This window comes from Pezoporus occidentalis, unplaced genomic scaffold, assembly GCF_034315485.1.
Source record: "Pezoporus occidentalis ecotype Australia unplaced genomic scaffold, CSIRO_AGI_Poc_V1 ctg353, whole genome shotgun sequence".
Lineage (NCBI taxonomy): Eukaryota > Metazoa > Chordata > Aves > Psittaciformes > Psittacidae > Pezoporus > Pezoporus occidentalis.
The window spans coordinates 18060-35813 of record NW_026915516.1 but is presented as its reverse complement, the minus strand read 5'-3'; the positions used below and the strand labels follow the sequence as shown (position 1 = coordinate 35813).

Genomic DNA, 17754 nt, shown 5'->3' with positions numbered 1-17754 from the left:
CCCCCTCTGGTGGTCGTCCTGATGAAGTAAGGAGTCTTCCTCAGCTTGTCCTGTTCACCTTTCTGTTCCTTGGACATGTCCCAACCATTATGTGGACGCCAGCATTCTCTTATTTTCACTTGACTACTCCTGGTATATTCGTGAGTTCTGCTTCGGTAGAGTTTTACAATACTCTCCTAAATCTACTCATATACCCTTTTCCATATATGGCTATGTTAGTTTTTATTACTGTGGCTACCATTGTAATGTTTAGTTATCGAGTAACTAAGATACACAATGCCAAAATTTCAACTAGTTCTTAACTTTTCTAATATATAAAAACCCTTCCACTGATTAACAGATTTTTTCAAATATAATTATCTCCTTTATTTCATATGATTATTTAACATATAATTTTACCCATTACTAACAATACCTCCTTGGGGTTTGAAGGAATATGGAAAAAGTTAACCTCATGGTTACCTAGTCTCTCCTGGTTAAGGCAAATGGTTGCAGAAATATTAATATTAATTGTTTCAATATTGATTACTTGTGGCATAACAAAATCTTCTTTCTGGAATTGTAAACGAACTATGATAAATTATGAAGATTGGAAAAAGAAATGAAATTTAAGCAAGTAGAAACAGGAAACTATTTCAAAAAGACTCTAGATGGTAATTATAGTATATAAAATGTTGCAAAAGAATTTACAAAAGGACAGAAAAAGGGGGGATTTGAGACAAGGAGGCACAAAAATACAAAATGTAATCAGCTCTAAGTAATGTTAAGTTTGATGGCTTGGTAATGGAAAATAACTGCAGTGCTTGAAGGTAGTTGACATAGTTTCAGGCCCTCAGGACCTCAGTACAAAAGAGAAAAGCAGAATAGAAGGACAGGACCTGGGGATGGGGAGTATCTGGGACTAGCAGATGTCCAGGGTGGGCACAGATAAACGAACTGATAAGTAAAAGGAGAGGATGATTGCTATACTTGAGGTGTTAATAAACCCATTAAGCTGGTGTAAGCATCTACTAGGGAGTATCCCGGACTAGCAGATGTCCAGGATGAGAGCAGTTAAACTAACTGATAAGTAGAAGGCCAGGATGATTGCTATGTCTGTAATGTTAATTAAGCTCGTTGGGAAAAGTAAACGACCTTTAAAGACCACCACATTTTTGTATGCATGCCGGAAACTCTTTGGAAAATGATGTAATATGCTCAGTGACCATATAAGGATGACCTGTAAGCAATTCGGGGACACACGTTAGGAGGAGCTATCCCCCTGTCTCCCGGCGCCGCAATAAAGAATGCCTGCTTGTCAACTTGGAACTCTGTTGGCGAGTTTGTTCCTGGAGTTTTCTCTGAATCATATTTCCTATCATATGTTTTTTATGTATTGTAAAGGAGGAAATCCTATTTATTAATCAAAAGTTTTGACTGTTGTTGTAAGTTTTTAGTATGTATACTTTATACTAGTATATATTTACACAGATGTATAATATGTGTATTTTTATGCTTGTAAAATTCCTAGACAGAGACGAGGACCTGACCATGGTGAATGTGCTAAAATACGACAAAAATGCTCTGTGCTGAGGAAACTATAGGTTCAAAATACACCTCACAGACCAGAGATCACAAGGACTTCAGGGGACTTTATGTTTTTGCCCTCCTCTAGAGGGCATAACTGCAACCTAAGAGCTGTCCTTTGAGAATTAAAAGCTTGCTTTTACCACCACCATCCAGTCAGTAGGAATAATGACCAAAGATGGTAAACAGTGTCCTTAAGACAAGACAGATACAGCACTTACAAGCTCTCAGAACAGAAGGGGTCATTTTCAAGGAATATGTTTACAGAGTTCTTACACTCTGCAGACACTGACTGCAACCAAACCAACACATTTCTCTAATCCAGGAAAGAGCTCACAGTTTGCTTTGGCTGCCAGCAGAAAGAAGTTCCTGAACTTTCCAGGCAATGGACTGCACAGTATGCTGAGGAGCTTTTCTGGACAATGACAAAACAGAGCAAACCAGGAACAGGAAGATGGATGATGACTCCAAGAGTCAGCTTGTCTTTTACTGCTGACTGATGCAGCTGGAGTCCAGATCTTATCTATACAGCACGGACTGTGCTGTATGTTTAAAAAAGCTAAAACAAAGTAGCAGATAGGAGAGTACTACAGTTCAAAGAAATAACAAATTTAAGATGAGCACTGTAGACGTTATCTTGCTGCCAGAAGTAAATCATTCTGTTCCTCCTAGGGAAAGGAGCATACCTTACTGTAAGAAGGTAAAACAAGTTCTGATTTATTGTCAACAGCTGATTATCAAACAATAAAATATAATCCTAACACAGCTGTTTAAAAAACTGCTCACTTTCTTAAATCCTTGTGTATAAGCACTGTATGTGGTCAGATAAGACTGCAGCAAGCTTTGTTACAGGGTTTGGTTGCTTTTGAAAAAAAACAGGAATTTGGAATAAAATATTGCCCCTTGTGGGTGTAAAAGTATGCTGCTTTTTGGACTGAGCCAGCCCTAAAAGAGCTCCACTTAAATCTGGCCAGGTGACCATGGTTAGCCTTGCTTCAGGTCCATACAGTCACATTTATCATCTCTTCCTAGTTTTGTGGGATTGGTCAACCTAATGATTCAGAAATTAACAAACACATGCCCATACTCTGCCCTCTTTCTCCCTGTGAAAGACTTTTTACAAGCTTCCTGATTCCAGGGCAGCCTTACAGAATGATTTGAAGCATCTGTCAATGGCTATGAAAATGTAGGGGGGTTTACATTATTAAAATAATAATAATAATAATAAGGAATAGTTTATCTTAGGAGTTTGAATCTTGTAACTGAAGCTGTTCTTACTACCCCTTGAATTAGCAGCATCTCTCAGGAGCTGAACTTAACCACAATTAGCCACAGTAAAGCTGACATGATAGCTTCTTTTTGCTAGAATTGTGTGTGTCATTGAAAAATCAAACACCAGAAGGATGTTAATGGCCAGTTTTAATCTTCAAAAGAAAACTATATTAAAGTCACGTTGACTAGTTGACTAACAATACACATTGTCACTGGCTAGCTTTCATTTGTTATCCATCATTACCACTGCATATTTGAAGTTAGTTCTCAATAATCTCATCTGAAATTAGCTACATGTGAGAAGCTGATGCTATACTGATAGCACTGATGGCAATAGTTCACCACTCCAGTAGTCACTAAGGCCCAGCTGATCCAGCTTAGAAGAATAGGAATGAAGCTGAAAACAGAAGGGGGAAACAACTTTCACCCCTATTTCAACACCTTTGCTGCTCTTACACTCCTTGGACCCTCCATTGCGAAAATAAAAAGGTGGGGATCTCGCCTCCACACAGGATTGTTCATCTGATTTCATGGCCTGGATCACACTAGATAGCTTTCCCGCTTATTCCACAAGATATTTCTGTTTTCCTTGCTTGTTCTGCATTCACAAGACTCATCTCCTAGTTTTTTTTACCTGGAACAATGTTCAGGTGTATTCTTAAACCTTGGTTGTGCAATTGTAGCACAAGTCTGCATTTGTCACTTTGTAGTTTAGTATTATTCATGTACTGATGCTACACAGCATTACAAAATGCTTACAGGTTATTACCAGTTATGCCATTAGCAGTACTACAGTGTTACAAAATGCTTACATATTGTTGTCATTTGCACTATTTTGGTGTGTTTGTGACTAGGTTCAAGGCATGCAAATACTAATTACACTCTTTCTGGGGTAATTCTTCTTTAGGGGAAGAGGCAGTCCTCTGCTTTGGCTACAATTTATTTCATATTAAACATTTGGTTGGCTTCTTTGCACTTAAAAATCAGCGCAAGCGAAAGACCAGAGTTTCCTGATTTCAACATATATTTAACTCTCAAAGACAGTGAATCCTTGAACATAAGAGTTTACCAGAGAAATACAGTCAGGCACTTGCACTATAATTGTTAACTGGGAATCTTTAACAGCAATAGCATAATTTTGCTGTGTTGAAGCCCTTGTTCATGCCCCAAAGCCATCCAAAACTGTAGTGTTTGATTTATTGGCAGTTATTATCATAAAGTGTAAAGGACTATAAACAGTAAATCCAAGTGGTATAATACAACTTAGTGATTCTTTCTACAGTGCCTGCTCTCTTCAGTAACCACTTTTCAATTCCCATTATTTTTAGATATTACTTTTATTCACTTGTGTTCACAGCAGACAAACAGTTCCCACTAGGCACATTTATTTTAGCAGCACCTTGACTACTCTTTATAATTAAGGACATTAAAAACCAAAGTATTTTACTGGAAGTAGTTTTATACAGCCTATCAGCAATATGATACTCCTTCAGCTTTTATATATCCTTCCTATTTCATTTATATGATCTCCTGTGTACAGGAGATCCTCACCTCATTGACATCACCATTTCCCATCATTCAGATGAGAATGATGTTATCCGATACAGTTACACTCTGATTTCAACTGCAAATGTATAATAAGGATTTCTTTATATATAGTTAGTAGGACTGATTATCTTCAGTTTCCCCCATTACAACTGAACTGACTTCTAAAGTATTCAAATATCAGTAAGTAACTGATCCAAGAGTATAAGGATCATGACACCATTTCAGGCCATCCCCACTGAAGTCATGTTGCACATGGCAAAAGTACACTAAGAAATACTGGCATGTTAATGGTCAGATCCGTGTGACTGGTTCTCCGTATTCAATACAGATGTTGTCATTCTGTTAAAACACCTGGAATGTGGGATTTGTTGCTTGTACCCATGTTTCTGATTTCATTGGGAAACAGTTCTAGGCTGCAGCTGCTTGTCACCCAACAAGTAACATAGCAGTAGCTGGTGAGCGCAGGTTAAAAAATACAGGTAAACATCAGCTTCTAGGTTATTCATCTGCTCATAAGATGATCAGATGAATCTGATAATTGAAATGGTTCAAATCATAGAATTTGTGTTGTCAGTGCAGCTGTTGGCAGACCTGATGCTGAATTACCAATGTTTGCAAGGCTTTTATTTCAACAGAATGTAAGTAATGTCAATCCCTCTTATGCCTGAACTACTGCTCACTAATGCCACAACTTCTGTAAGAACAAGGAAACAAGGACTGAATCTAGCCAAATATGCTTAATCATGGGGTTGGAATTGTGATTACATTTCATGGTACACAAAGCATCTATTTGTAAATCTCTTTATCAATTGCACATGATATGTGGCCTTCCAAAATAGCTGCATTTTTTTACTGAGTAGAGGCCAACTGCCTCCACTGCTAAAGCATTAAGCTTTCACGGTTGGCATGTGACAACATAAACTGAGAGATAACAAGATAAGTCCATAATACATTTGGTGAACGATTGGCTGGTGGATCAGGCTGAAAGAGTTTTGCTAAGTGGGGTTACATCAGGTTATAACAGCATAAAAATATATATTACTATTCCTTGGCCCAGATAAGAAGACTACACCACATCAAAGAGCAAAGAATCCACAAATCTCCTCCTGTCCTGACAATGAGAGACACTTTGGTCAGAGCTCTTACTTCTCTGCACATGCAAATGAAATACACACATTGATTCATTAGATGGCACTTTTTAATTAGTAACAAAAATGACCTTTTTTTTTTTAATTGGATTATTTTGAAGTACTTAAAAGTTTATTTTTATTTTTGGCAGGGAAAAATCCAACATTTCCCTTTCTTAACCAATAAAGAGAAAAAAAATTGAGTGATAGGAGCAGGGAAGATTGTGTGTTTTGTTTCTGATGTTTTTTATAAAAAAAAAAAATCATTTTATGAAGTAAGTGGATAGTTTTTATTTCTATTTTCAGAACTGTATTTGCAGATCCTATTTCTGTGTTTCTCATGAATAATACTGAGATATATAATGAGCCTATGTTTCTGCCAGTTAACGAGAGGGCTTAATACAGCCAACATAAAGACTAATTTAGTTCTCACAGGGCCAATTAAGCTGATTTGAAGCAGCAGAAAATTGTGTTTTGTTTAACTTAAATTGTTAAAATGAGGCTAATAATTTAAATGAGGATTTTTCTCTTAAATGAATTTAGTTACTTATGAGGTAAAAAATTAAAAAATGACAAAAGATTAAAAAATTGAAGTTCAGATAACTACAGCCTCTTTGTCAAGCAGTAAAGAGTTTGCATTATAAATGCATGCAAATTTAGTATAGTAAGTAACACCAGTGCCGTGTCATGAATTGATACAGTAGTTTTGTTTATGTCACATCAGTAGGTTTCATTCCTTTTGGCTCAGCTTACTGATTTAGCCAATTTTGTGTGTATGGATCACACATTTTGGTCAAAATAAAAGCACAAAGAGAAAACAACAAATGGAGAAGGCAGGAGAGGAGGGGAACAAAAACCGCACAAATAAACAAGCAAACTCACACACAAGGAAAGAAACCCTGCCAAAGACAAAATACATCAAGGGAAAGGGAGCTAGACCAGATTTTTCTACAGATGAGACTAAATCTCAAATTTGGATGAGGTGCCTGTTCCCTAGAAGGTACTTAACACTTTGACTGTGTAAGGTCAGCCAAATAACTCCACCAAACTTTTGTTCCTGGTGTTGATAAAGTCCTCCAAAATATGCATTTGGCTACAAATATTGCTTGAAACAATCACACTTTCGATGAGCTTCCAAAGACAATCTCTCAGAGCACAATTCTAGGAAGTGATTTTTTAAAAGATTCTTTATTGTTAGAGAAATCCTGCCTATGTCTAGTCAAAAAAGCCCAGTTTTGATCTCATGTTGATCCTCCAAGCTGTGCCACTGCTCCTTGCTACACCACTGTTCTTCGCTAAATGCTTCTCCTTATTTTACCCTGTCTTTTGTACCTTGGTTGTTCTTTGTAGACTGTTTAGTTCTACAAACCATTCATGCAGAATGTCAGGAAGCGAGAAAAATAAGAAAAATAAATGCAGGGAAGAGTTCCTGGGGAGACAGAAGCTGATTTACCATTTATTTAATTTGAGATTACTTGGAACATTAAAGGTAGGTACAATGACAATTTTCTGCAGAGTAAAAAGATACCAGATAATGTATGCATTTGCATCTTTGCATTTGTGTAAAGCTATGGTTTAAGTTGAAATTACAAGAGGTCCCAGACAAAGTAAGTTTCCTGCCCCCTCAAATCTGGAACAAATCTGTTCAGAAATAGAAATATGTAGACACTGAGTTTTACTGGCCAGTGGTCACAGATGCAGAGGAGGCAGGATCTTGTGAAAAATGTTAGACTGAACAGATGATACAATACGAACTATTACATGTTATAAACATATCATGTAAACATGTAAACCTGTATACATATAAACATATAAACAGATCATGTACATGAAATAAGCTTTGACAGAACAACCTCCTCCAGGCATTTAATTCCTCTCATATTCAGAGAAAGAGACTTTAGACAATATTTGTAAACAGATAGCTGTATCAAATATACTTTACTATGTCTTCAGTCTATGACATCACTTTCCCCAGAAATTGTGAGGACTTTGAGTATATGACCAGCCACTTTGGTCAAAAGGGATCGTACAGTGGATCACCATACATTCTCAGTTCCTGAGCAAGTACCATTTTCTGCTTTTTCCATTTACACTGACATCTTTTGACATGGATCACATTCTATGTAAAACTTCAATGCAAATATTTACCCATCTTGAAAACGTTGGAGAGTATCAGTTTCCAAATTCTGCCATCAAGTGTACTGCAATATATTTTGAGCTGATAAAGATATTTACTTATTTGCTTGTTTTTGTTGTAGGTCTGCAGTCCCAAACTGATGACAGTGATAGGACGGATGAAACCCCCCCCACTCACTGCAGTGGTGTAGGATTCAGTACCAGAGGAAGATGCTAGATTGGTTTAATATTTGCAAGCTTAGTGTGAAATTGTACCTGCCACCTGTGATTTTTAAAATCCCTTTAATACTTGAACTACATGACAAACTGCTGAAATCCTGATGTATTACTGATGTATCAGTAGTTGTCAGCTGTAGCTCTTTTTATTTCTGTTCACATGGATCCTTACAGTCACAGTTCTTTTATGAATTAGAAAATAAAGAGAAAGGATGAATGTGCATATGTACAGATGCTATCGCTTTGCAGGTAGCAGTCATGATCTCCAGTTGTTTCACAGGAAGAGCAGCAGACCCCGTCCTGCTGGGAGTGTGACTAATCAGCGAAGAATTCTCAGTAATCAAGTGGGATTATGTTGGGCTGTCGTCTCTCCCCAGCCCCCACAGGAAATGATCATGGAACAAAAGATCCAAAAGTCTCTCATCTCCCTCTTCTCAGCCATCCCCCTCTGAAAACAAAATCATAGAATCATAGAATAGTTAGGGTTGGAAAGGACCTTAAGATCAAGTTCCAGCCCCCCTGCCATGGGCAGGGACACCTCCCACTAAACCATTCCACCCAAGGCTCTGTCCAACCTGGCCTGGCCTTGTTCCAGATCTTCCTACTTGATTGCTCTTTTTCAACAGATGTTCAGTTTGGGACAGGGATTTAGTACAAACTGGAGCTGTGTAGTTTGAAAAGCCCAAACTGAGATTTATGGGTACATGGTAATAAGTTCACTGTGGTCCTGTTTCCTTTTAAAGCTCAGTTTTACAGGCTCTGTCTAATTCATATTTTCGGTTTAAAGCCAAGATTTCCAGGCTTCTAATCTAAATGCATTTGTCCTGTAACCAATCCTAAACTGAAATGGATAGTGTTTTATTCATAAAACCCGCTTCCTTGGGTCACAGTGACAGAAAGCCATTCCCACTGTGGTCAAGATGCAAGGCATCATGTTCCTCAGTATTGTCACCCATCCAAACTCCATCAACCACCCTCAAAAACCCCACAAACCAAAACCCTAGCACACCACCACAACCACCACCCCCTAAAAGAGAAGAAAACAAACACTGGAATGTACAGAAACTATGCACACATTATGTACTCTCCTTGGAATCTCAGTTCCCCTGTGGTCTCCACTTAGCATGTCTCTTTCTGAGGTTCTCAGGTGCATGCCAGAGGAGCAGAGTGCATAAAGAAAGAGCTCAACTCTTTGATTTGCATATTTTTAGGAAACATTTTTATGCAGACCCCACTGTGCCTGTGTTTTCCTTCCTTTTTTTTTTTGTAACAAACAACACAGCACTCTCACACTAAAAGATCAGAATTAATTAATCACCAATTAGACTGACTCACTGAATAAAGGAAGCCATAGGCTTCAGCTAGTGAGTCCTGCATCTAATCTTGTAATGAGCCATGTCTTTCATGTGTGATGAAAGTGATGTGTGATTTCTTATATTTGTTCCAATGTTCAATTATATGTCCTGTTAAAACCACAGTTCCTCCATGAACTTGCCCAATATCTTCTGACAGCCATTGGATCTCATTACACCCTCATCTCCAAGACAAAAGAACCTTCTGGCATAGCTGCACGTGTGAGAGTCAGTGGCATCTCCTTAATTCTCTACTCTTCCTCTTCTCTGAGGTTTCTTTGTTCACAGGACTGCAGCATTTCTGCGAAGGCATTTGCTGACAGATGTTACCGCCATGCTCCTGTGAAAGCCATGCTGTATTTCCTCATATTTGCATGACTAATTTTGAAGAATTAACTTCACACACTGAAGATGTGTAGGAGGAGGAGAAATAACTGTTGTGTGGAAGTAACTGCCTCTGCCTAACGAGATAATTTTTCAATCAGATATGCTCCTCAAGTCTGTTGGGTGCCTCTTGCCATTACATCCATTTGTAGTTTTACCTTTCAAGAGTGAAGATTTTTCTACTTCTGCTGTAATGAAACAGAGCCTTTATTGCTGTTGTGTGCAAAGAGGGTGATCCACAGAGGCATGTTGACTGCTGACACTAGAAGCTTGCTTTTTCTTGCAGCGTTCTCCTGCTCTTCTTTCATAAACCTGCTTCATTTTTATGCCCAGCAACTCAGAACAATATATTACCTTGTCTGCCTCTTTCATTTCCTTTCAGCTTTTCTTCCTTCAGTTCTTCATCACTCTCCTCCAGAATTTGAGCTTTATCAGTGCCATAATCTCATGCCTTACAAAATAAACCATATACTTTTATGATGGTGCACAGTGGTCTCTGCCCTATTTTTCAAGCACCACTGTTTCTTATATTCTGAAAGTCACAGGCACTTTATAAATGAAAGAGATGAGAAAAATATATAAACGGAAGTGAAAAATTAACAAATCTATGTATTTATTCAAGACACTACTAATATGTGATTTGAGGACCAGACTTAATTTCATAGTCAATTTTTACTTCTCTTCAGGGTTTTCCATATAACTAAAGGATGGAACATGTGAAATAGCTACCAAATGATTAGACTGCTACTAACAAGACCTTCACATAAACATAAGCAAAAAATAAAAGAAACATTTAAAGAGACTTCTCCTGAGCTTTGACAGTTCCTTGCATGCTAATGACTAATTAGCCAAATTTAGTTTAACAATTTCTAGAATATACTAATTTTAAAAAAGAATGCCTATTAATTTTATATCAGATCATGAATGTGCTGTGTGTCTGTGATCTTCATTGCTGTACACTCCACTTCGGAAACACAGCTGATTCTTCTAGTCTTCCTTTCTTAGAATCACAGAATGGTTTGGGTTTGAAGAGACCTTAAAGATCATCTAGTTCCAACACCCTGCCTTGGACAGAGATATCTTCCACTAGACCAGACTGCTCAAAGTCCCATCCAGTCTGGCCTTGAGCACCGCCAGGGATGGCACAGTCACTGGGCAATCTGTTCCAGTCTCTCACCAGCACCACAGTAAAGTATTTCTTCCTAATATCTAATCTAACTCTACCATCCTTCAGCTTAAAGTCATTCCCCCTTGTCCTATCACTACATGTCCTTGTAAATAGTCCCTCACCAGATTTCTTGTGGGGCCCCTTTAGATACTGGAAGGCTGCTGTAGTCTCTCCTGAGCTTTTCCTTCTCCAGGGTGAATAATCCTCTCTCAGCCTGTCTTCATAGGAGAGGTGATCCAGCCCAGGATGTGCTGCTACTCAAGGGAGTAAAGACCCACTCTAATGATGAAGAATCATTAAGTCTGATGATCCTGTCCAGCGAAAAGGATGTTGTAAGCTTAGATTGTCCTCCAGCTGGGGTTATTGTTTTAAAGGCACAAGATCACCCAGTGTTGCTTTAAGAGTATAGAAATCTGACAGAAAATCAACCCCTTTGCATTCCAGCTAGTCCTCAGAAATCAGAGCGACTGGGGGCAGTCAGGCTTAGTTTCTGATTGTAACCAATTCAACACTGTAAATCTGATCATGATTATGGATGCACAAATAGTGCGGTTCATTGAAGCAAAAGAAATACAGGTTCAGACTTGCTGCTAATAATCCACTTACTGCATTAGAACTAAAATGCAAAAGCTAACTAACAATTAATTGAACTCATATAGGAAAATCAAATAAACCATATGGTAATTCATTAAAATTAGTTTCACCTGGGTATCATTGGGCATAGTCAGAGGCAAAAATCTTACCAAAAAGGCAACCCTACTTTGGGGAGGAGTGAGGAGCAAGCCCATCGACTTGTCTGCAACATGGAGTCAAATTTTCATCCCTTCTTGTGGAGGAGTTAGAATGCCCCATTTATATATTTAGAGAATGTTTAAATGTGAAACTGTAGTCAAATTACTGACTGCTGTCACAGGCAGTGTAGGGAGACCCACTTTATCAATGTGGTATATTTTAATGTGTAAATGAGAGATAAGGAGAGTCTTGACTAGGCACTGACCAGGCACTTCATCCTTGGGACTCAAGGGCAGAACAAAACCTTGACACAGTAGCAGTTAACATCATTCCCTCTTCCACCCTGCTGACTCAGGCTGTCTGACTGCAACACCCTTATCGGGGTCTTGCAACTCATTACTCCCTTCAGCACATCTCTCAAGGCCTCAGACCTCATTCCCACAGCTGTGATTTCAGAAACTGCTACAGCTAAGGCCTCATCCCCACACCCAGCAACCAACTCACCTGGCAAACAGGGATGTTGATCGAGTCACCCCAGCACACTGAGATGCACACTACAGACACGAGGTAAAATCAGGGCAGCCTGCACATCTCAGGTGTCTCTCCACAACACATTTGAGAAGGAACATAAGTCAGAACAGGGAAATCTGCTGAAAGCTTACTGGCTGATTTACAAGTGATCCATATTTAACTGTTCCCCATCTTGTAAGTAAAAGGTAATTGTCTTTGTAAAGCTCTGTAAAGCATATTTTAGTGATGAGATCTATTCCTGTGGCATGCCTTTGGAAATACAAGTGGAAATCATGAGACTTACATTGATGGTGGAATGAAAAGATGGGAGAAAATGCTATGTGAGATAGCACTACTGTCAAACAAAAGGACCTAGTGTTGTCCTGTACTAATTCAGCATTTGAAATGCTTGCTAAAAGGTCTGAACAAGACAAGATATGATATGAGAATGCTCTGTAGCTCTAACAAGGTAGAAGCATGCTGTATTTGACTCAAGTTTCTTACAAGGAAAAATCAAACAGGTCACTTACACCGACATAGTCCTATTCCAGTATTTCTACTTGGAGGCCTGTATTCCTATTGTATTGCTCAGGGAGCTGGCCAAGCTAGAACTGGCATTTTGTTTTTCTCTTTTATGGGCCTCATACATGTTTACTGGGGCTTCGATCTCTTAGTCTCCTGTCTTGACAAGACAGTGGATGTGGTCTCCTTTTCTTCATAGTACTTCCCAGATCATTAGAACTCTAGGGACTGAAGGAAACTGGAAATGTTCCAGTAAATTAAATTCTCTTCTTTGCCAAGGACTAAACAACTGTTTTTAAGAATCACTGAAACGTCATAAATACAAATAAATCAATCTTTCTCTGAAGTCTTATGTCAAAGGATAATGTCATGCTGTCGAAACAACAGCAGATTTAAAAAAATAAACTCTTGTAGAAATAAGAATCTGATGGAACAGTGTATGAAGGAAGAAAATCTGTGTGTTCTGCTCATGTTGTGGCTAGTAGCTATCCTGAGAGTCACACAGAGGGACACAGGCAATTTACTCACATTGAAAAGAACAATCTTATAATGGGCAGATTATCTAAACAAGTAATTTTCCAGGGTTTAATAGCACTATTCTCAAGCACAAATAACAAAGAAGACAAAAAATACTGAGTAGGATGCTTCTATTAAGGTATGGGCAGGCATTCCTTTGCAATGATATTCTTGAACAGAAAGGATAGTTATCAGATTTCTGCTGCATTTCCTTTCAGTATTAACCCTTCTTCTATCTCCAGATTCTCACACCACACTTGAAACTAACTGCTGCCATAGAAAGTCAACAATCTCAGCGTATCTTGATTTTTTCACCTCTAACAGGTATAAATTTAAAACTTCATTAAAAACATCAAATCATGTTAACAAACATTGGTAGCTGTCATTTTGCATTAAATGCGTAGCTATGTGAATTTACATGTATGCTGAATATGAGTATGAATTTTCCTTCTTTGTTTACATTTCATATTCTTTCCCTTTTTCTTCTATCATAGATTGCAAAAAGTGAAATCCTGGCCCTATTAAAAATTTTGGCAGAACTCCGAAGTCTGAAACTGAGCCAGGATTTTACTCAGTAAATCTGGCTGACTACTGTCTGCATTTTAATAGCATTGTATCATATCTTTTTTTCTGTTTTGTTTTCATGCTATATACCTCTAAAAAGTCTTATATTTTAATTAGTTAGCATGCAACTGTGAGTACATGTTTATAGAAAAAAAATGAGTATTATTTTTCCAAGCTTAAGGTAAAATACGAGCTGCAGTCCTTTGTGCTCTTCTGATAGATATTTAAAAGCATTTGAAACCTCCTTTGATTTTTCACAGTAATTTGATATGTCTATTACTTTCAGCATATTTCATACGAAATGTCTTCAGCATTTTCCAGCTAAATTCTGTGCCTTACTTTCATTTATGAGGATGGTTCTTTTGTTAGGTCTTTTCAATTTCTTCACAATCCCAAGACATGCTTTGATCACTTTGGAGTTAGTGACAGGGTACTCAAACTCTACTCATGTAGAACAGGCATAGCAATAACTAAAGCTGAAGAAAAGTCAGCACAAAAGCACTGGTAGTGCTATTCTGTTCAAGAGCATGTATACACCACATAAAAAGCAGAGCAGCAGCAGGATCAGTGAAACAAATAGGCAGAATTTAAAACTCTAACCAAATTTTAAAAGAGAAAGATGTCATTGGATCAAAGAACAGGTAATTCAGATTAGCCTCTTTTAATCAAAGACATGGGCCTTCTTCTAGCCTATTTTTTCTCTTTTTTTTTAACTAAAGATGGTGAAATAAACATGTTTTAGTCCATCTACGAATGTATTCTCAGAACTAGTTAATTTTGGCTTATGTTTTATGCCGAACTGAGAACTCAAAGCATCTTCCATTAGAGCTGTGTGACCAATCATCACCATCCTCCCAAGGAGAGAGACAAGAGTCAGTTCATGGCTTTTAGTTGGGCTTTTATTGGTATTTGAGAGATGAGAAAAGGGTAAGAGAGTTTACACTTCATCAATTTGTTCAAGGACTCTTTCACACATTAACAGATATCTGTATATGCACACATATGTATTTGAAAATTATAGTTACGAATAACCCAAACAAACCAACCAACTTATTTTGTAACATGGCCTGGAAAGTGACAAGATTTTCATGATCCCTGGATCTCTGGCATATTCATTTCACAGTGATAAGACAGCTGACAAGTATGTTTGGATGAGCTTCATCTTTCTTGCATGCCATAGTACTCTGAAGCCTGAAGTATTAGCTCTTAGCCATGATTTTCACCATAGTGTTTCATGTAGTCTTTTGGGTGTCCTGTAGTCAGACAATGGAGGCAACTAGAAGAAAAAGACTGGGTCTTTGAACTGGGCTGGGAATTAATCCTACAGGAAAACAGTGCAGACATTAAACAATTGTTCCTTGTATGCTGTTGTTGAGGAAACATTGCGTGCTGCTCTCTACTAGCTGGAGTTCTAAGCACTAATCATACCTAAACACACTAACATGCTGTGGTTCAATTGAAAGACAGTGAGGTTTTCAGTATGATGAGACTGTGCCATCATTTACCAAGTAGAATTGTGCAACTAAGCAATTAATAGAAGCGGATGGAGAATAAGAGATAGAGTTTCCCATCCTTACTCAATGGGATCTTTCCTCCAGGAAGGGCTTGATCTGTTTTAGTAAATTGCACTGGACCCTGCCATCTACATAAAGCTACAGATTTTTGTGGTTTAGTTCTCTTGAATTCGAGACCCACCTTCACTAGAACAGCATACTCCTTGACTCATTGCTTTAATGAGCTCAAACTTTCCTTCCCAATAGTCAGGTATTTTATTCTATAGGTTTCTAAGAAAGTGAAGAACTAGAAGAACTGCATGTTGTGAAATCTATCTCCTATGGATATATTCTACAAAAAAATTATCGGTACAACATCCAACTTTAGAATGTTCTTTTAAGGAAAAGGTTTATAGTCAGAACCAACCATAACACCTTGACACTGAAGTTTAGTGGAAGAATCTGATTCATCCCATGCTGCCAGGCACTATTTAACATATGAACAAAACTTTGCCATTCCTGACTATCTGAACTCCATTTTCCTTTTTCTGTACTTAGACCAGAAAAAGAAATTCCATGAGGTATTTGTTACAGGATTTTTTCATCCTACCTCATTTGGTGTGCTCCTGTAGCTGCTCTGTGGCATGTCTTCACATAAAATGATCTGATTTCATTCATAAGGGGACTGATTTTTTTTTATTAATAACTTTAGAGAAAAAGATATTTAACTGTCTGCTAAACTTTCCTATTTGTTATAAATCCATTCTGTTTAAAACACATTTGTTGTTTTTAAGGGTATATGTATGTGTGTATATATGCACATATTTATGTGCATTTCCTTGTTTGTCTGATGAATTACCAGCTTTACTGAGTGCATATTAAGACTAGAATAACATTTGAATGGAGGATAGATAATTTTGTCTTTATGCTGAATGTTTTTGCAAGTGGTAAATGTTGCTTCTCTTCCAATTTGTGATGGTATTCTCTTCAAACCTCCCTGCCCACTGAGGTTCAGAGGGGAATTAACAAGTTCACATTCTCTTCTTCTGTTCCTTTCTCATCCAAAATAATGTTTGTACAAAAAAAAATTTACAAGGATTTTCATTTTTATAATAGTCTTTCCTTTTTTTAAAACAGCTGTCTGTCTTTCCTCCATGTTAATTGAACTACCATTTAGAAGACTTATAATGGGCAAGAATAAAATCTATTTTTCTGACTTTTGGGGTCTGCACTGGATCCATTCCTCATTAAGTCAATGGTAGCACAGTGAGACAAGGCAACTTTTTGGTTAAATTTTAGTGTCTGCTTTGAACAATTGTTCCAAGATGTGAATTATTTCAAGTATATCAAATAAAATTTGCAACTTGATGAATACCTTTTGTTTTCAAGACACAACACACGTTGATATTCAGGAGTGAATCATGGTGAAGGCTGTCAAACAGACAACCAAAATCCCTTCTGAAAATCACAAGGAATAACTTAGGGGAGGCTGACAAAAGTTCTCTTAACTGAGAAGCCTGACAGTGTAAATCTGCTTGACAACGCCTAGAGTGGAAACCAGTCTGGTCTCTCTCATGCTTCCCTTTACCACTTCCTCATGTAATTCCAGAATGGTCTAAAATGTTCTGCAGTAAAATAGTTTAAATTATTTGCATCATTTTTCTTTAATGTTACAGCAGTAAAGTTTTTCCCTATTTTTCCAAACACTTCTCATTGAACCGGAGAAAATTTGGCTGGGAGGAACCTTGATGCTATACCTAACTAGTTCTAGGCAGAAACATTTTTTTTTCATAACCTTCTTCAATGTTTGTGTGATCCCACGTTCTTTTTAATCCATTTATTCCCATGCTTACCTACATTTAAGTTTTTGCTAGTCCCCAAATGACACCTCATCTGATGAAATCTAAGTTAATTACATCTCAGTTTTTCCACAGTGGTCATATAGATTACATTGTTCTACTCTTCACAGCAGCAGCCTTCTGCATATTGGAAGATTGTTAAGTCTCCCTTCCAGTCTTCACACCTTTAAACTAAATAAACCCAGCTCTCTAAATATCCTCTTTCCTGGACCTTAAGTCCCTTAATTTCCATGAATTTTCTCCCACTTGTTCAGTTCCCCTGATTTATGGTACTTGAAGGATGTCATAGACAACATCAACAAAAGATCATGTTATTAGAGCAGGATACGTTTTTGTTAATTGATTAAAAAAAGGGGGGGGGGGGATAAAGAACTTATGAAATTGATGCTACAATCCATAAATTTGAAAGATTAATATTTGGAGATGAGGTAAGTGGTAAGAAGAAGTAAGAAGTTTGTTAATTTAGTACTTTGTTGTCTTCACTACTTTTTCAATAGTCTATAATGTATTAATCTTTAGAAGTGTTCACTGTTTCATTTTAGGTAGATCTTTAAGTAGCATTTAGCTGCCCACTAATAGACTATTATGATTTATAATGGTCATTTATGGTTTGGGGTTGCATGATGATGATTATTATTACTATTGTTATTATTATCATTATTACTATTATTTTCCCTTTCTCACACAGATTTTTTGCAATTTGGGGGGGCTTCTAGTCTCAAAGTACAGGAAACCTTCTGTTATGTTTCAGCTAGCTACAGAGGGAGATGCCCTGTCTGACCTCTTCCT

At 37.6% G+C, this 17754-nt stretch overlaps 1 long non-coding RNA gene across 1 annotated transcript; it reads right to left on the bottom strand.

The window, feature by feature from the left end:
* Window positions 1-14598: 14598 nt before the first annotated feature.
* Window positions 14599-17489, bottom strand: LOC134169713 (uncharacterized). Its single transcript, XR_009967001.1, has 2 exons — window positions 16482-17489; window positions 14599-14934 (listed from the first exon to the last, which is right to left on the bottom strand). It is a non-coding gene; the product is annotated as an uncharacterized LOC134169713 (long non-coding RNA).
* Window positions 17490-17754: the final 265 nt, after the last annotated feature.